Source organism: Vulpes vulpes, chromosome 8, assembly GCF_048418805.1.
Source record: "Vulpes vulpes isolate BD-2025 chromosome 8, VulVul3, whole genome shotgun sequence".
NCBI classification, from domain to species: domain Eukaryota; kingdom Metazoa; phylum Chordata; class Mammalia; order Carnivora; family Canidae; genus Vulpes; species Vulpes vulpes.
This window is the reverse complement of record NC_132787.1, coordinates 25,742,638-25,758,009: the sequence shown is the minus strand read 5'-3', so window position 1 is coordinate 25,758,009 and position 15,372 is coordinate 25,742,638. Positions and strand designations below refer to the sequence as shown.

At 42.6% G+C, this 15,372-nt stretch overlaps 1 pseudogene; it reads right to left on the bottom strand.

Annotated features, from left to right (window-relative positions):
• Positions 1 to 10,254: 10,254 nt before the first annotated feature.
• Positions 10,255 to 12,033, bottom strand: LOC112917540 (cationic amino acid transporter 3 pseudogene; annotated as a pseudogene).
• Positions 12,034 to 15,372: the final 3,339 nt, after the last annotated feature.

Below are 15,372 nucleotides of genomic sequence, written 5' to 3'. Positions count from 1 at the left end.
TCTAGCTGGAATTGAAGAGGATTCTAGGATCAGAGAGCTGGAGCAAGTCCAGGAGTGGAGAGTCTGGGATCAGGTTCGATGAGGCTGAGTTAAGCTGAGTTGGGTTGGGGCTGCGAAGGCCCATTGCTCAGGCTTCAAAGCTACGGCTTCAAATTTTTCCTGTTATGTGCTATCCCTCCATAGTGCCTAAGTAAACAATACATATTTATTGAAAAATGGTGTTCAACCAACCAGCTAAAGCTCAGAAGTACCATGTCACTTACTGCAGCACAAATATCACTTTGATGACCAAAAGACATCATAGAAAAAGCAACCCTGCTTTCCCCCCAGAAAAAGGGCCAATGGCTCCCAACATTCTGCTTTATAACACATCACATGATACATTCCCACTTAGGTTCATCTAACTCATGTAGCCTTATGTACTAATTAAGCTCTGAGACACAACAGGGCATAAAGGTATCATACAGTAGTTCTCACATGGGATGTATGTGCAGTGCTTGAGCATGAGCTGACATAAAATTCACAGACTGGACGGCCTCATTGCAATTATAGACCCATTCTAAAAATATCATCTGAGGTTAAAATACAAATTTGGTTCCCCATTCATAAACCCTTAGCCCCTACATCAGCTAGCCAAGGTCAGATGGACTTTGGCTCCCCTCGTTTTGCATTATCCATTCAGCTGTCCTGGTGGCCAAGAATGTACAGACCACCCCTTCCCTTTACCCACGTAGGACCACAAGGGTGCTGTGAACAGAGAGGAGGAGGGAGAAAGGGGCAGGGCCTTCATAACCACCTGCAAGGAGGAGAGGGCCAGGCTGCCTGGGAAGGAAATACTGCAGAAATGGGGGCAGCAGCCACTCCAGAGTCCAGTACTGAGGAGGGAGAGGAGCCAGGAAGGTGGTTTTGTGAATTCTGACATTCAATATACCTCACCCAAAGCAATCAGGCAAAATTCACAGTTTTCATATCCATAGTCATGAGAATGTGATGGGTAGGGAGAAAAATAAGTCACCTAGCTCAGTAACCCACAACCTAGTGAGGGAGAGTCTCCTCCTTCTCCGGGCTCCAGGAGAGAAGGTGAGCTCGCTTCTGCAGACAGTCTCCTTACTGGCCACACTGTGCTCTATACACACCCTGTGCCATCTGTGATGTCAGCTGTCAGGGGCCTGGAGACCCTGCTCTGCTCTGTGAACTTGTGTCAAAATACTGAATCATAACTCCATGCTAATTTTTCAAAAAGAATTATTTTTAATTCATTCAAACCATTGTCTGAATATATATATATATATATATATATATATATATTTTTTTTTTTTTTAATGAACATACCTTCCATGTGGTTCCTCCTACCTTCTCCTACTCTGCTGCTATTTAAATGATCAGCTCCACAAGGAGATCAAGGCTTTGGATGGACAATTCACAGCAATGCCCCAAAAAGGACTCTGGAGAACAGAGAAAACTAAGTGATGCAGTCCCCACTCTCTTCCTTACTCAGAGTTCGATTTTGAGAGAATTTTAGGAAATGTTTGTAGAGGTTTCTAAAGGCAAAAAAATCAAGTCAAATTTGAAAAGTCTAATATAGAACACACTGAAGGTTGATTGAAGGAGATGGACAGGGATGGGCTAAAAGGGTAATGGGTATTAAGGATTGTACTTGATGACAAGTGGGTATTAAATGTAAATAATCAATCACTAAATTCGACTCCTGAAATCAATATTACCATATATTTTAACTGGGTAGAATTTAAATAAAAAATCTAAAAAAAAAAAAAACACAAGAAAATAATTGAAAACTCTTCTCTATACATTGTTAAAAGAAATCTTTGGGTTATGGGACAGATTTTCTGTCCACTAATCCATCTAGACTCCTTTTTGCCACTCACCAGCTCCAGTATTATGATTAACCAAGAAGTACATGAGATAGACAAGGAGGATTGGTTCTTATCTCATGGACCTTTTCTACATAACAAGTTTGATGAGATATCCTCCACCCACCCCCAGGCTTCAAACCCTTCTGTGGTTCCTACTGCTCTTCCTTCATCTCCTTCCTTCCTTCATCATCTGACCTGTGCTTGTCCCTCTCGTGTCATCCCATGGTGCTAAACACTTGGGGGGTCCTAGGCTTACTGAGTTAGACCAGACATCAAAAAATGCAATATTTATAATAATGGTAATAATAGCCTCTTTGCCTGTGGATGCCTCATTTTATTTCTGGAGGGGGTAGTGCTGGGTACTATGGAGGTAAGAGCAATGACCATTATGGAGGAAAGGCTGGCTATGAGACTTGGCCCTTCCACAGACCACATGGACTCCGGGAATTTCCTCACTCTCTCTAAGCCTCAGTCTCCTCATCCACAAGGGACCTCACCTGACCTTCCTCACTGGATCTGCATGAGAATTCAGGGAGAAGATGCAAACCATCACACACCACTGGCGGAGCATCACTGGGTCACCATCCTGAAGCACAATTCTAGTGGAATTAAGGATGCACATATACCCTCCCATCCCACAACCCCTCTCCCAGGTGCACACCTCTGGGAAACTCTCTCCTTAGTCCATAAGGAGCCCATTAAGCATGTTCATCACAGGACTATTTGTGGCAGGAAGTAGGACCTGTGCCAGTGTCTGTTCCTAGAGGAATATATAATAAGTAAAATGTGCCATGTGTGCACAATAAAATATTACACAGAAGTCAGAGATAATAAAGTAGATTTATAGACAGCAACTTGGGTAGATCTCAGAAACAGCATTAGGTAGCAAAAGTAAAAGCTGGATGATGTGTATAGTACAAAGCCATTTATGTCAGCATAAAAACAATCAACAACTGCTGGATATTTGTCAAGAAGACAAATATGCCTATTAAAATTGTCAAATGTCATATTATTCTTGTGCTCAAAACCTTCCACTGGTTTCTCTTTTTATTCAGAATAGAATCCAGAGTCTGCATTTATAATGACCTACAAAGTCCTACAGTATTTGTCACTGACCCAGCTACTTTCACCTTCTGTTTTTCTCTCTTCCCACTCATTTTTCTCTAGTCACTGGCCTCCTAACATACCAGGTAAGACCCTACTTCAGGGCCTTTGTTGCCGTCCACTATTACTGCACCACTTCTAGCCCAGATATTCACTGCATTTGGTGAAATAGCAAGTTTGTAACACTGCCTTCCTGAATCACCCCACATACAACTGTGGCTTGTTCCTAACCACAGACAGATGGCATCTCCCTACCCTTCATTTTTCCATAGTACTTGTCACTATTTAAGATAGTATATGTTTTACTCATTTATTTTTTCATAATTTGTCTCACTCCATAAAAGTGTAAGCTACATGAAAGCAGGACATTTTTAAAGTTATTTTGCTCCTGGCTGTATTCCCCACATCTATATCTGTGCCTAACACAAGCAGGACTATATTTGGTAAATAATTGACTATATCTAAATACACATGTAAAGCATGGGTTGGAAAGCATTTGTTATATAGACTACAGCAAGTGCTTCCAGTGAGGAGGGGAAATGAGAATAGAGGTAAGAATGAACAGGGAAGGGCAGCCCTGGTGGCTCAGTGGTTTAGCGCCGCCTTCAGCCCAGGGCGTGATCCTGGAGACCTAGGATTGAGTCCCACATCAGGCCCCCTGCATGGAGCCTGCTTCTCCCTCTGCCTGTGTCTCTGCCTCTCTTTCTCTCTCTCTCTCTGTCTGTCTCTCATGCATAAATCAATAAAATCTTAAAAAAAAAAGAATGAATGGGGAAAATAAAATGCATTGAAAGGGGCCTGAACATGTCATTACTGAGGGAGGGATTGACTCCACAGCAGGTTAGACATGGGAATGGCAAGAGATAATGTTGTGAGAGGACCTAGAGCCCAATAAATTACAGGCACTCAATAACTGTGGAAGGAGCCTCGGTGTCCATCGAAAGATGAATGGATAAAGAAGATGTGGTCTATGTATACAATGGAATATTCCTCAGCCATTAGAAACGACAAATACCCACCATTTGCTTCGATGTGGATGGAACTGGAGGGTATTATGCTGAGTGAAGTAAGTCAATCGGAGAAGGACAAACATTATATGTTCTCATTCATTTGGGGAATATAAATAATAGTGAAAGGGAATATAAGGGAAGGGAGAAGAAATGTGTGGGAAATATCAGAAAGGGAGACAGAACATAGAGACTCCTAACTCTGGGAAACGAACTAGGGGTGGTGGAAGGGGAGGAGGGCGGGGGGTGGGGGTGAATGGGTGACGGGCACTGAGGGGAGCACTTGAGGGGATGAGCACTGGGTGTTCTGTATGTTGGCAAAGTGAACACCAATAAAAAATAAATTTATTATAAAAAAATTACAGGCACTCAATAGATTTAAATTGAAGGGGAATCAGAATCCTGTAATCTTCAGGATATTCAGAATACAAAGAAGGAGGACCTGCTAGAAAGAGGGTGAGAACAGGGAAGATGAGACACCCCTCCTACTAGCTCCCTCTGAATCCATTTCCCTTTTCCCAATTCTTTCTCCTTCAGCTCTTTCAGCTGCCCTTGGAGACTTCTGTAGTTAGCACTAAGGATGCTTGTACCATGTTTCTCTCTTTGGGGGACTGCCCCCAGCCACCTACCCTCAACAAAGTCACAATAGTGGTTCTTCACATTTGTTGAATCATAGACACCTTTCAGGTTGGTCACCTCAAAAAAATGTCATTCATTCTTCTGAAGTCCATTCATGGATCCTGAGCAGGATTCCCAAAGAAGACCATCTGAATGGCAGGGGCAGAGAGGGCTAGTGTTTTTGATAATTTCTGTTTCCCCCAGCTATGTTGTTCAGGGTGGTCCTTGTGCTCTTCCCACTTTTACTGACGATGAGGGAAAGTGGGCCCCCAGACACAGTATGAAGATCCCAGAGAAGCAACCCAAAGAACAAAATATCTGGGAATTAAAGAATCACATTTTATGACTCCAATAGAAGCAGGAAAAACAAACAATGAACAAGCCACTCTACAGTAGAGAAAGCAAACCCATGATTGGGAATCCTGAGAGAGTCCACCAATCCAGCTTATAACCATACATCCTCAAGAGAAAGATCATCCTGAAACACCATGGTCATAAATTCCCTTTCTCTGAGCAATACTCTTGCATTATTCCAATGGTTTCTATTCAGTCCAGAAACTCTGATCCAGCTACCAGAGCTCCACCCTAACACTCCCCCTACCCTTAGGCCCATCACCTCCTTCCTCACTTCAGCTCTTCACATGATGACATACTTTTTCTGGGATGAGCCTTGGGCTTGGGTAAGTTGTTTACAGTTTCAGGGAGGCCTTCCTTACTCCTTCTGTCCAGTCTTGATCCTATACCTCCTCTCAATTCTATTCTACAGCCTTTCCACTACATTGAGGAACCTTTCTTAATCCATTCCTGACTGATCTCCATCTCCGACCTTCCTCCCCTTCCTTCCAGCTCTTATAGCCCGTCCTGATGGTCAGCTGAAACTAATTTTCCCATTTAATCTGGTGGTATCCTGGGTGTGTCCCTTAAGTTCCTTTACAGTCTAAGAGCATATGGAAGCATCAGGATCCCTGTATGCCCTCCTCTTTCTGACTTCTATATTTACACTTTCAACCCTCACTACTTGGGACAAGGGTCTGCTTGTAATTGTACCAAGCAGCCATAAGTGGCATTTAGAACAGAGGCAATTAAAATAGAGCTGTATTGACTGACCACTATATCCTGAGATTCCTAGAAGACTTTTTAGAATACTTATTTATTTATTTCTAAAAATAGTGAAAGGTCCAAATAGAGGTGCAATAAACAGGAGACTAGAACATACATCAGCATCTATTTCAAGAGTGTTCTGAGGATATTTCCTAATGAGAGGCCTGAGTCTGTGAATCTCAGTTTAAGTAGGAAATAGTTTCTCCCAAAGGATGTCCTTGGCCCAGGAGAGGTGCTTCAAGAAATGCAGAGAGGGGCAGGGTACATGAAGCCAGTTTGTATGGATTCCATAATGGCCCTGGTTCCCCCTTCCCTCCCTTCTCCTCCCTGTGTTTCTCTCAGTCTCTGAGCTCCTTCCTAACTCCAAACAAAAGTTCCATCCCAAGTTCCTAAAAAAGAACTCTTGTCAAATCCAACAATCCACCCATGAAATTGCAGGTAGTCTTGCTTTCCTAGATAGCTCTACTCAATCTCTTTTGTCCTGGAGGTCATGGTGTTCACTTTTCTGTCTCTGAGATGGGTAGTGCCCTCACTCTGGACCTTTCCTTTCAAAACATTTTTCCAAGGCAGTTAAGCTTTGGTTCCTGGTTGGGTGTTAACACTCCTGCCAATCAAGAAGTTGGCCTTGCGGCTCCTCCTGAGTAGCTTCAAAGATAGTTTAGATACCAGTTGCTTCACTAAAAGTCTGATAAATACTGGAGAGGAAGGCTAATGAGACTGTTTAATAATTATTTTTAAGTTCTCAACATTTCACAGAAGTGGACTTTAAATGTAACATCCCTAGAAATTTTATCAATCCCTTTGTATCCAAGCACAGCTCCATCCTGATCCCAAAATGTATAAATACTCTCCTCCTCCTTAAAATTTCCAGACAATGAAAGTGCACCTTTGTTTCCCTCACTTAATTTTTACATCATCAAGGCCTTCAGATGGAGCTTTGAGTCTTTAAAGTGTGGCCCCTGGACCAGCAGCATCAGCATCACCTGTGAACTTGTTAGAAGTACAAGTTCTGGGCTCCACCCAGACCTACTGAATTCTGAATGTTGGTGATGGAGTCCCAGTAATCTGTTTTCACAAGCCCTTCAGGTGAGGTGACCCCTGCTGAAGTTTGAGCATCACTGAGCAGAGTACTAATCCTGGCCTTTCTCCATCCCTCTTCACTGTAACTTTGATTAGTGAGTTGTATAAATAGAACTGAGCAGGGGATCCCTGGGTGGCGCAGTGGTTTTCCGTCTGCCTTTGGCCCAGAGCGCGATTCTGGAGACCCGGGATCAAGTCCCACATCGGGCTCCCTGCAGGGTGCCTGCTTCTCCCTCTGCCTGTGTCTCTGCCTTTCTCTCTCTATGTCTATCATGAATAAATAAATAAAATCTTTAAAAAAAAAAAAAAAAGAACTGAGCATACCCAGCTTAGCCTTTTCCAGTTTTTTTGTTTTTTTGTCCAGAGCCAACCTGCCCAAAAAACACATGCATTCCAACTTGATCATACAGGAGAAATTCTAATAAAAGTAGGCTCCTGTATTGGGAGGCAGAGGTTGCTCAGTACTACTTGTTATGAGGAGTAAGTCAGTTGTTATGAGGGGTAAGTCAGTCTGTCTGAGTGATGTAGGATTAGCAAGCCAATTTAAGCTGTGGATCTAAAGCTGATAGTTTGATTATCTGTCTCTATGTCCTTGATTATCAGTTTATTCCAAACATAGAAGGGAAAAATAGGATCTTATTTATTGTACCTCTAAAGCTCCAACAATGAGTTCTAGTGATAAGTGGGCAGGATGCAGGTTCAGATCACGTGCAGTAAAGGGACATACTTGAGAGAATAACAGGTCAGAAGAGCCAGAGGAAATCATAGGATTTTTTTTTTTAAGGACACACAACTTTACAAATGCTTGGTTCTAACTTCACATGTTATAGATAAAAAAGAAGATCATGGAAGGCACTGAGTGGCTTGTCCAAGCTCACATTGCTGGTTAACGGTGGAAACAAGATCAGGATCCATAACACATGGCTCTCAGATGTGCATTTTCTGAGCAGGTGGACCAAAGCAGACAACAGTAGAGAAACTTGAAAATCCAAGAATGCTGATGTCGCTAAGTAGAAGAACCAGCCTTAGGGATTTTCAGCATGGGCTGTAGGTTCAAAGCCAGAGTGCTTTGTGCTCAGAGGAAAGCTCTGGCTGCAAGACACCTGTGCATGCTCTGTTGCCCCTTCACATAGCCAAGGTTCAAACTACACAACCTGCTCAGTGTGCTCTGAACACTGCTTCGTTTTCCTGTGCTTTTCCTCCTGGTGTTCTCACTGCCTGCAGTTGCTTCCTGCCACCCATATGTGGAAAATCCTATCTGTCCCTGGAGAGAGCCAACTCAAATGCCAATCCTCTACAAAATCTTCTCTGATTTCACCAATCAACCCTCACCACTGTGCCAGCCATAATCATCCTCCACTCTGAATTCCCAAGACACTTTATTTGTATATTACTTATGAAAACACTGTCTACTTTGTGTTACAGCTATGCTTTACCCATTGTGTTAGAATATAAGCTTCTTAAAGGCAGGGGGGTTCATATTTCATCCTTTTTTTGCCTTTTTCTAATTTCTTTCATTTTTTATTGCAGTATAATTAATATACAATTATTCTCAGCTGTAAAATATAATGACTCAACGATTCCACACATTTCTCGGTGCTCATCATGATAAGTGCACTCTTTATTTCCTTTCTCTATTTCACTCATCCTCACACCCACCTCATCTTTCACAGTCACTCATTTATTCCCTATATTTGGGAGTCAGAGGTGGTTTTCATTGTCTCTTTTTTTTCTTGTTTGCTCATTTTAAAAAATTTCCTAAGTCTCATATATGAGTGAAAACATAGGATATTTGCCTTTCTTAGATTGACTTTTTAAAATTAGTATCATAACTTCTTGGTCCAATCTTTTCATTACAAATAGCAAAATGTCATTCTTATTTATGTCTCAGTAATATTCCAGTGTGTGTGTGGGAAGGGTTGTGTTTGTATGTGTATCACATCTTTTTTATCCATTCATCTATTTTTTCCATTAATCTATTGATGAACACTTGGGCTGCTTCCATTTCCTGGCTACTGTGAATAATGCTGCAATAAACATAGGAGTTGACACATCTTTTCTAACTCATGTGACTAAGGTTTTGCACAGAAAAGGAAACCAACAAAACAAAAAGGCAACCTACTGAATGATATAAAATACTTGCAAATGATACGTCTGATAAAGGGGTTAATATCTAAAATACATAAAGAACTTATACAACTCAATACCAAAAATCCCTAAATAATCCAATTTAAAAATGGGCACAGGACCTGAATAAATATTGTTCCTAAGAAGACATACAGCTGGCCAACAGACACATGAAAAGATGGTCAGCATTCCTAAACATCATGGAAATGCAAATTAAAACCATGATGAGATACCATTTTACATCAATCAGAATGATTGAAACTAAAAACAAGAAAGAATGAGTGTTGGTGAACACCTGAGGAAAAAGCAATGCTGATGCACGATTAGTGAAAACTTTTTTTACAATCAAGATAATATTTTTTAAGATAATATTTTTAATAAGAATATCATGAAAGACTCTTCCTTGATGTCCTAATTTGAACAATGTCACAATGATAAATTTTCCTTTTTTTTTGTATATTTTTTATTGGAGTTCGATTTGCCAACATATAGTATAACACCCAGTGCTCATCCTGTCAAGTGCCCCCCCTCAGTGCCCATCACCCAGTCACCCCATCCCCCGGCCCATCTCCCCTTCCACTACCCCTTGTTCGTTTCCCAGAGTTAGGAGTCCCTCATGTTCTGTCACCCTCTCTGATATTTCCCACTCATTTGCTCTTCTTTCCCCTATAATCCCTTTCACTATGTTTTATAGTCCCTGTATGAATGAAACCATATAATGTTTGTCCTTCTCCAATTGACTTACTTCACTCAGCATAATGCCCCCCAGTTCTATCCACATTGAAGCAATTGGTGGGTATTCATCATTTCAGTGTCCATCGAAAGATGAATAGATAAAGAAGATGTATATAGATACATCTATATATATAAGATATATATATATATGTGTGTATATATATACACAATATACACAATGGAAATGTAAATTTGTGTACCAACTATGGAAAGGAGTATGCTTGTTCCTTAACAAATTCAAAATAGAATAACTATATGACCCAGTATTTCCCCTCTTGTGTATTTACCCAAGGAAAACAAAAACACTTTGTCTAGTTTCTTTTAATAATAATTGTTTTAAAGGCAGCAAGAAGCTACAGACACAATTGAAAAGCAGACTAGTAAAAAAAGAAAAGCAACCAAAAAAAAAAAAAATCCTTCACTCCACAACACAAGCAGAGCTCTATTAGTATTTTCCTACCAATTATCCATCGGAAGCCCCACATTCCATCAGCTCAAGAGTTCTCCCCATTGTTGTGCAGGGGAATCAGATTGCATTCAGGTATGATAATGTCCAACCAAATATGTACTGGTACTGCTGAGTTCAGGTCTACAATTTTGGCCCTAACTTAAGTATGGTTAGAGACCAGGCTATACTGGATCCCGTAGGCAAAGTAGAGAGCAAACCCAATCAGCATCCATACACCAAGTAGGGCCCAGGTGACAGCTGTCATCTGCATCATAAGACAAACATTCACAAAGATGCTCAGGAGTGGGAGGAGAGGCAGACCAGGTACCTTAAAGTGAAGGGGAGAGGAGCTCTGTGGCTGTCTCCAGATGACCCCAGTGATCCCAGTGATGAGCACCAGGAGCAGCACAACCACTGTGATCCACACTGGGTCTCCAGAAAGCAGACCTGGCCACTGGGTCTGCACCAGGACCAGGCAGAGCAGAGTCAGCAGTAGAGCAAGCAGTGAGGAGCAAACAGAGACAACCTGGCCAGAGAGTGGAGTGGGGGTGGGGCTGCCTGGAAAAAATATTCGGTGTAGAGTGGGCTTCTCTGTTGCAGATCCATTCTCCTCCTGCACCAGTGCTTCATTTCCTCCACTCTCCATCTCAGGCTGATATCTGAGGATGAGAACATAAAAAGCCACCAGGGAGTAATCTAGCAGGGCCCCAAGTGACATGAGGTCCACAAGTTCAGTGAGTCCAAAGAAGAATGTCATGATTGCTACAGTAATGCCAAAGATCATGGTACCCATGATGGGGGCACATGTGCCAGTTTTGATTCTGGCAAGGACAGGAAAGAGGAGGCCATCCTGTGCCATCACATATATAGCCTGACTTATGGGGAACATATAGCCCAAGAAGCTCGCAGAAAGACTACAGAGGAATCCAAAAGCTACAGCATAGTAAGCAGGGGCCCATCCTATATGAACAAATACCTCAGGCAAGGTGCTTCCAGGTCGGAGCTGGTAGTAAGGCACCATAAGAGTCAGTGCCACAGAGACACCAAAATACACCAAAAAACAGATTAGCAATGAAATCACAATACCCATGGAGATGGAACGCTTGGGATTCTGGGTTCTTTTTGCTGTGTCAACAATATATCCAAAACCTATAAATACATAGAAGCAGGTAGCTGATCCACGGAGAATCCCCTGGAAGCCAAAAGGCATGAATCCTCCGGAGCCCAGAGAACCCAGGCTAGATGTCTCATTGAGTCCAGCCTTTATGTAGTCCTCTTCTGTGAGCTTCCAGTTGTGCAGGTCCCCCTTCATGAAGCCAGAGATGATGAAAAAACTGACAACCAAAAGGTTCACCACTGTGACCACTTTAGAAACCAAAAAAAGCTGCCTAATGTTCAGAGTCAGCAATTCTATTAGCAACAACACCAGGCCCATGGCAAAGAAGCCTAGAATTTTTGCAAAAACACGGTAAACATGCAATGAAATGCTCTCAGTCAGGGCCTGAGAGATTTGTTTCCCAAACAGATTGTCCAAAGCTAAGGTCCAGGCCTGGATCACGAGGGCTGTATAGGCAACAAAGGAGAGGATGAGGTTCCAACCAGTGACAAAAGCCCCAAGTTCACCTACAGTGACATAAGTGTGGAGATATGAAAAGCCAGAGTGTGGAACCTGGGCACTAAACTCTGCATAGCACAGTCCAGCCAACACTGAAGCTAGGCCGGCCACCAAAAAGCAGATCACAGTAGATGGTCCTGCTATATCTCTAGCTACCTCACCAGCCAGGAAATATACACTTATATCCAGTATGTAGTCCAAACCCAGGACCATTAATTCCACAGTGTTCGGGCTTCTGGAGTGCTTATTTGTAGCCTCCGGCTTCTCCAGTTTACGTTTCTGTACCAGCTTTTGACCCAATCTGCGAAGTGTCTCACACAGCATCCTAGCTGGAACTGAAGAGGATTGTAGGATCAGAGTTGTAGCAAGTGCAGGGTTCGGAGAGACTCAGATTGGGTTCAGTGAGGCTGAGTTAAGCTCAGTTGGGTTGAGGATGGTGAGTTCTGTTGTTCAGGCTTCAAAGCTGCTGCTTCATATTTTTCTTGTGCTGCCTCTCCATGATGCCTAAGACATGGTAGCAAATCAATATTTACTGAGCCCATTATTCGGCTCACCAACCAAACTCAGAAGTGCCATGTCACCTGTTGCAACCCAAATAGCATATAAGCGGACACCAAAGACTTCATTGAAATATCAACACTGCTTTTCCCCCAGAAAAAAGGTCCAAATACTTTCCAACATTTGCCATTTTTACACACCACACATGTATCATCCCGTTGCGTTCATCTAATTCCTGTAGCTTCATGTACTAATTAAACTTTAAGACTTAACATGAAATGAATGTATAGTGCAGGAGTTCACATATAGGAATATGCATGGTGCTTGAGTGTGAGTTATGACACATTAATTAATCAGCTAGATGCCTCTTTGCAATTATGAATTCATTTAAAAATATCATCTAGCTTTAACATACAAATATTGATCCTTCAATCTTAAAACTCTTAGCCTTGGGATGCCTGGGTGGCTCAGAGTTTGAGTGTCTGCCTTTGACTCAGGGCGTGATCCTGGGGTCCAGGATTGAGTCCCACTTTGGGCTTCTGCAGAGAGCCTGCTTCTCTCTCTGCCTGTGTCTCTGCCTCACTCTGTCTCTCATGAACAAATAAATAAAATCTTAAAAAAACAAACCGAAAAACCCTTAGCCTCTATATCAGCTATCCAAGGTCAAATGGCACTTCCCCCCCTTTCTCCTCATTCAGCCTCATGCATTCAGCTCTACTGATGGCCAAGAGTGTACAGTCCACCCCTTCCCTTTATCCACCTAGGCTCTGCTGTGAACAGAAAGGAGAAGGGATAAAGGGGCAGGGCCTTCATAACCACCTGCAAGAAGGAGAGGACCAGGCTGCCTGGGAGGTAAATACTGCAGAAATGGGAGCATCAGCCACCCCAGGATCCAGGACTGAGAAGGGAAAAAAGCCAGGAAGACAGTTTTGTGAATTCTGGCATTCAATACATCTCACCCTAAGCAACCAGGCAAAGTTTGTTATAGTTTTTATGTACACAGTTATAAGAGTGTGATGTGTAGAGAGAAAATAAATGAGTCACCTCATTCAGTAGCTCACAACCTAAACAATTCTTCCTTCTGTCTCCTCTCTCTCTGGGTTCCAGGAGAAAAGGTGAGCTCACTTCCGCAAACAGTCTCCTCACTGGCCACACTGTGCTCTCTACACACCCTGTGCCATCTGTGATGTCAGCTGCCAGGGGCCTGGAGACCCTGCATGTTTTTCTTCCTACTCCCTCCCCCACCTGCTGCTATTCAAATTGTCCCCTCCATTTGAGAAAGGCTTTGGATGAATAATTCACTGCAAAGCCCCAGAAATGGAGAACAGAGAACCCCAACTCTCCTCTGTGCTTAGGCTTTGGTTTTGAGAGAATCACAAGAATGTTGTCTGAGGTTTTAAAAGACTGAAAGATCAAGTTGAAATTGAGAGATCTTCTCCATAGATAATTAAAAGGTTTTAAAAGACTGAAAGATCAAGTTGAAATTGAGAGATCTTCTCCATAGATAATTAAAAGGGACTCTTTTTATTTTTTTAATAATAACTTTATTTTTTATTGGTGTTCAATTGCCAACATACAGAATAACACCCAGCGCTCATCCCATCAAGTGCTCCCCTCAGTGCCCGTCACCCATTCACCCCCACCCCCCGCCCTCCTCCCCTTCCACCACTCCTAGTTCGTTTCCCAGAGTTAGGAGTCTTTATGTTCTGTCTCCCTTTCTGATATTTCCCACACATTTCTTCTCCCTTCCCTTATATTCCCTTTCACTATTATTTATATTCCCCAAATGAATGAGAACATATAATGTTTGTCCTTCTCTGATTGACTTATTTTTTTAAAAAAATAAATTTATTTTTTATTGGTGTTCAATTTGTCAACATGCAGAATAACACCCAGGGCTCATCCCAAGTGCCCACCTCAGTGCCCGCCACCCAGTCACCCCCACCCCCCGCCCACCTCCCCTTCCACCACCCCTAGTTCGTTTCCCAGAGTTAGGAGTCTTTCATGTTCTGTCTCCTTAAAAGGAACTCTTGGTTTATGGGTCAGCCCCATAAGATGTCTACAAATCCATCTAGACTCCTTATTTGCCACTCACCAGTTCCAATGTTATGATTTACCAACAAACACCCAAGATATATAAGAAGGCACATTTCTTAGCTCATGGAAACCTTCTACACTATATATGTGACTGAGGTGCTCCCCCCCCCCCAGGCTTCAGACCCTTCTGTGGTTCCCACTGCCCTTCCCTCATAGTCCTTCCTTCCTTCATCATCTGAACTGTGCTCATTCCTCCAGCCTCATCCCCTGCCCAGTTCCTGCTCCAGCTGCTAAATTCTATACTCATTCTGTTCCCTTGCCTCTAATGCCTTCCTAGCCCCTTCACTTAGCTAATCTCCACTTCTCTTTCAGTTACCAGCTCAAGAGTGCTTCTTCAGGAAGCCTCCTCAGACCATTATGCTGCCCTTCCTATGTGCTCTCAGAGCACCTGGGCTTCCCCCATGTGCCATTTATCCTAATGTATCCAAATCCTAGTCATCTTGCCTGTCTCCTCCTTCAGACTGTAAGTTAAGTGCTCAGTAAGTAGTTGTTAACCAAATGACCACACTGTGAAGAGTAACCTGAGAGAGCACATAATCCTATCTACCTGACTTTGAGATACATACTTTTAGCCAGACAAGCTTTATATACCTGGATCAAGTAAAGATATAAATGCTATCACCTTCCTTGTAGAGGGCAAGCAAAAGAAAAGTGTGGAGGGAAAACCAATTGCAATAAAACCTTGACTGCCCATTATTCACACATTATCCATAACTGTGTGTCAGTTATGAGCCACATAGGATGATAAAGAATTGTTTGCCTCTGAAGAAGCTTGTTTAAAAATATGAGGCTTCCTGGGGTTATAGGCAACCAACCATTCAGTTAGAGAATTCCTACTATTTTGAAGGCATCATGCTCAAGTGCCATAATCCAGGTAGGATGTCTTAAGAAGAGGTTCTCACTTCAGGGACAAAAGGAGGCCTAGTGAAGACACCTGGGGACATACTCAAACTTCAGATCCTCTTCCTCTGGAGATTCTTGTCCACTAGCCCTGGACTTCCCATGACTGCTCTAAACCATCTCACCTGAGTAGAAACTGTCCTGAAGTTCAAAGAGAAGAAATTGCAA